A 5641-nucleotide genomic window follows, 5' to 3' on the forward strand; every position below is an offset into this window, starting at 1 on the left:
ACGCTTTCTAAACAAAATTTAAGGCCTTGAAGCGCCTAAGAGGTTATTGATTTTTTTTTTTCTGGAAAAAAAGATCAAAAGATCAACCGCATAAATGATATATGGCTAGGTTCCAATCCTACAGAGGTTCCTGTGGTCATGCACACGATGTTCCCCGCCACTGTTAAAGGTTCAGGTGTTGTGCGGTTCTAGATATAGTAGTAAAACCCTGGATTGATAGTGTAAGCGGTGACAGCCCAAACATCTTTCAGCAAGACTCTGCTCCTTCACGATGACGACACGAGCTTGAATGGCTGAAAATTTCCATGACCACATAATACCGCACTTAAGGCCGCTAACTCGTACCTTAATACCTGGGACTAATACGTATGAGACTTAGTTAAGCTTGAAACCAATAAACATCCTCATAACATCATTTCTTCTCTAAAGGCTGCAATTAATACCGTTATGGCCCATTTGAGCAAGAAGAATTGGATTCGTACATGCAATCGTTTCCGGGCCCGAGTTGAGGAGGTCATTGCAGTTAATGGAAGTTTCGTTGAATGATTTTATTAATATATAATAAGTTAATGTTTTGTAAAAAATTCATGAAGTTTCATTAAGAGCCAAGGATCAAAGAACCAAAGACGGCAAAACAAAGACGTATAATGTATGCCTATCGATTTTTAAATCTTCTGGCTTATTATTTGCCTTAATGCTGCTCTACCGCGCTTGCCGAGTGTTTACTAGTCTAAAAAGCAGTTGGCCGCTGAATGTGTTGGTGCGTGACCACCATTATATAGTTCCTGGATTCGAAACCCCGGGCATGAAACACCCGATGACAGAAAAAGTGTACTGAGTAAATTTCTGACAAGAAAAATCTCCTCATACGAATCATCTACTGTTGGGAGCCCGCTTAATACTGTAAGCGTCTCATTTGTGGGAAAAACTCGGAATGGAGCACTACAAACTGAGGACGAACTAAGCCAAATACCCGAGAAAGGGTTAAACATAACAATCAATAAATGTATAACTGCTCTTTGGTCATCCTTTTTGTGTCAATGCGCCTCCTTGATCACGCTAATCTCCGTAAAGGTTAACGATACCCGGTTTTGACGGCCCGTTCACTGTTACATAGATGAGTTTTCTGAGTAGCTTATATATATATATATACTTTCTTTGAGAAAGTAGTATTCTCCAGGTGGCACTGCCGTCCAATTATTTTTAAAAGTTCCATTTATGAGATGACTCTACTCGTCCAGTCAAAAAATTCTCCGTTCGTACATCGAAGAAATAAAGGTTGTCAAAAAAGGTATTTTTATTGAAATTTCAATTGTTCATAAAATTGGTTATAATAATGGGATTTAAGTCAAATATGCGCCGTTTTGTTCGATGACGAGTTCCCAACGAGATGTCAACTTCATAATGCCCCTCTTATAGAAGCTCGCTTCCCTATTGTCAAAAAACTCGTAGAGCCAATTTTCACAGGACTCTCTTGTGGACAATTTCCGACTACCAAGCTCGTTCGCCATGGACAGAAATAGGTGGTAATCACTTGGTGCGAGATCCGGACTATACGGTGGATGCAAAAGAACCTCCCATCCGAGCTCCCGGAGCTTCTGGCGCGTCACCAAAGATGTGTGTGGCCTGGCGTTGTCCTGATGGAAGACAATTCGGCCTCTGTTGATCAAAGATGGCCTCTTCTGCATGAGTGCTGCATTCAAGCGGTCCAGTTGTTGGCAGTACAGGTCCGAATTGAGCGTTTGGCCATAGGGGAGCAGCTCATAGTAGATAATTCCCTGCCAATCCCACCAAAGACACAGAAGAACCTTCCTGGCCGTTAATCCAGGCTTGGCCACCGTCTGGGCAGCTTCACCGCTTTTCGACCACGACCGTTTGCGCTTCACGTTGTCGTAAGTGACCCACTTTTCATCGCCAGTCACCATCCGCTTCAAAAACGGGTCGATTTTGTTGCGATTCAGAAGCGATTCGCATGCATCCATACGGGTAAAAATGTTTTCTTGCGTCAAGTCGTGTGGCACCCATACATCGAGCTTATTTTTGAATCCAAGCTTCTTCAAATGGTTTATAACGGTTTGATGACTCATGCCCAGCTCTTGGCCGATGCTACGGCTGTTACTATGCCGGTCTCTTTCGATCAATTCAGCGATTTTATCGCAATTTTTGACGACAGGCCCTCCGGACCGTGGCGCATCTTCGATCACCTCTGCACCAGAACGAAAACGTTGAAACCATCGTTGTGCGGTGGAAATGGAAACTGTATCGGGTCCATAAACTGCACAAATTTTATTGGCAGCATGAGATGCATGTTTGCCTTTATCGTAGTAGTACTGTAAAATATGCCGTATTTTCTCTTTATTTTGCTCCATGTTTGCGACGCTATAACTCACGAACGACTAAAAGCAAACAACAAAAAGCTCTAGCGTGAACCGATGCGACGAATACAACTAGAACTACGCGCTTGCAAAGACAAGCTTGCGGAAATACCGCAAGACTTTTTTGACAGCCTTTATTAATCTCTGCTGGAAACTTCGCTACTAGTGCGCTTTCTTGTTTTATTTTATTTCCTTCATAATTAATAAATTACAATTGGTATTTGTAAACTTAGTTATCGCTCCTATTGGAGTATAAGGCGGTAAATTTCATTAAATATCTAAAGTTACTCTTTTTTTCATGGATTTCGCCATAGTACACCATATAATAAGAAGGTTGATTTTTTCATATACACTTTTTTTTTTTTAATTCTAAAAATGTTCAGTGTTTTTCAAAATCTGTCATAATTGAAAGGAGAAAAACCACAATTCAAGAGTAAGGCAGAGAATGTCAAAGAGACATCTTAGCCTCAGAAATCTCTGACTTATATCTGCATTCGAAACATTCGAAAACATAGAGACAACAGCAGGGCGAGATGGGCTCGTGGTCAATAACCAAAGAACTAAGTATATTTTGTTCTTTAGAAGCATTGAGAGAAGAAGGCCGCAAAACATAACGTTAAGCCAATCCACTTTGGAAGGTGTTGAAAAATTCAAATATCGTCCTGATCATAAACGGCAATCGCGATAGAGCGTGCATTTAGAACCGAAACCATTGCTGCAAATAAAATATTCTTTGGCCACATGCAACTATTTAAAGCGAAGATACTATCTGGTACTTGCAAACTAAATACAGGGTGGCGCACGAATCGTGCTACAAAAACAAAACGTAATAACTTTTTTTCTAATCAATGTATTTAACTTTTTGTTTTTTTATTGTATAGATAATTCAATTTTATTTTATGTAACTAATTAGTTTTGAAAATAATAGAACGTAAATGACCTCCATGCTCATTCACGCATATGCGACACCTGATGAGAAAATTGTTCATTGCGCACTGAAGGGTTGAAGTCGGGATCGCCTCAATTATTGTTGTGATGGACTACTTCAATTCAGTCAAATTACTTGGTTTTGCTTTATACACCTCTTGCTTGAGATAACCCCATAAAAAAAAATCTGGTGCAGTGAGGTCAGGTGACCTTGGGGGCCAGCGGAAAGTGGAATTTCTGGATATCAATTTATTTCTAAATTTTCGTTGGAGCTCCTCCATAACCGGTCTGGCTATATGTGCAGTTGCTCCATCTTGCTGGAACCAAATGCTGTTAAAAGGGATACGTCTTCGCCGCAGTTCTGGATAAAAAAACTCCTTCAACATGTTTAAATAACGGTCCCCATTTACAGTCGCTGTTACACCGTTTTCTTCGAAGAAGTATGGCCCGACAATGCACCTTGATGAAACTGCGCACCACACTGTGACTCGTTCTGGGTGCAGTTCCATCTCATGGAGTATTTGCGGATTTGATTGACTCCATATACGGAAATTTTGCTTGTTTACATTGCCGTTTAGATCAAAATGGGCCTCATCAGACATAAACAAGCAATTTATGAAGTTGTTGTCTTCTTCGGCCATTTCAATAATTTTTTGGCAAAATTCCAGGCGAATAGGCAAATCCAGAGGGTTTAATTTGCTTGTGATTTGAACTTTGTACGGAAACAAGTTTAAGTCATCATGAACTATCCGCTGCAATGACCGTCTGCTAACTCCAATTTGCGCCGACAAGTTACGAGTCGAAACTCTTGGATTTGCCTGAATTGACGATGCTACAGCCGCGATTGTGGCTTCGACCCGAACATGGGGATCTCGATGGTACGGTCTGCGTGCGATGCTTCCAGATTCAGCAAACATGTTCACCAGGCTCATAATGGTCCATCTGCTCGGGGGAGTGCCGCCAAACTCCCGCCTAAATTCCCTTTGGACGGAAATGATGGACTGCAAAGCATGGTACCGCTGCACTATCCAAATCCTCTTTTCGGTATCCCAAGCCTTCATTTTTTGTAAATCTAAATACTAATCTGCAAAATAAAAAAAAATAAAAGCCGATTACTCACACAGAAAAAAAGTTATTACGTTTTGTTTTTGTAGCACGATTCGTGCGCCACCCTGTATATATAAAACAACAGTAAGACCCATTGCTACCTAGGGCTCGGAAGTGTGGTCCATGACAGCACCCGAAAAATAATCTCTCAGAGAGAATCTCTTTAAAGGACGCACACGGAAGACCTCCGAACGCTCGAAGTAGCTAACTGGAAATATCTAGCAGGGGACAAGGATGCCTTGAGGAATATTGTAGAGAAAGATAAAACCCAACCCGTGTTGTAACCCTAAATAATGATGATGATGAATTTCTTGAATTAAATGAAATAATATTTAAATCAAATCAAAAATTTAAGAACCTTAGATACATTAGGTTAGAGCCTTTTGAAGGATACGAATTATTTTCAATTTTTCAAATACTCACCAAGGAAAAATTGTCATATCTTGGTTTTAAATATAAAGCGATTACTGGAAAATATTTATTAACGGAATCTGAGTATTGATATTCTGAGATTTTTTAATCCATGCTAAGCACTTTTGCGCAATAAAAGCTATTCAAATTTAATGCTCACCCCCCATCCAAATATTTTGTGACATGCCTTCTAGTTGTTTACTGTAGGTAATGTAAAAATTCTTCACTTTTCGTTCCCTTTTAAACTCAGCTTAAATTCGCTTTTTTATGTGATAAAAGTAAAGATCCATATGTTTGTGTTTACGTATGTATAGTGACACGAAAAGTTCCGCTGTTAAGTTCTAATAACGAGGGACCAATAGCGGTTGAAGCACGCCCAACACAAAAAAGCAAAACGAAACCTGGAGGCGATTTGTTGCTGTGAAAAATAAAAAGCAAAACAAATGTTTTCCCTCTGAATATTAGTGTGACTGTAATCAATCAATCGCACAAGTGGTGGCGCTGTCTACTACTACACCTAAGCTAAAGTGCCAGCAGTAGGAAAGTACACAAGAAAGGTCAACAACAATGTCATTGAAGTCGCCACCGCCACAAACACGCTGAACTTTAAATCGTTATACAGATTGGATAATATTAAAGTGCATATGCATGTGTTGGTGTCAGTTTTCACTCATACGAGTATGTATGTATGTATGTATAGGCATGTGTGCTGAAAAATTTACTTGCCGCGAACATTGTGCAAAAAGTTAAATTAGTTTCATTATTATCGACTCATGGTTCTAGATGAGTGGGTTTTTATATTTGCTGTTTCTGGTGTTGTT

The sequence above is a fragment of the Anastrepha ludens genome, chromosome 2 (genome assembly GCF_028408465.1).
Source record: "Anastrepha ludens isolate Willacy chromosome 2, idAnaLude1.1, whole genome shotgun sequence".
Taxonomy (NCBI): domain Eukaryota; kingdom Metazoa; phylum Arthropoda; class Insecta; order Diptera; family Tephritidae; genus Anastrepha; species Anastrepha ludens.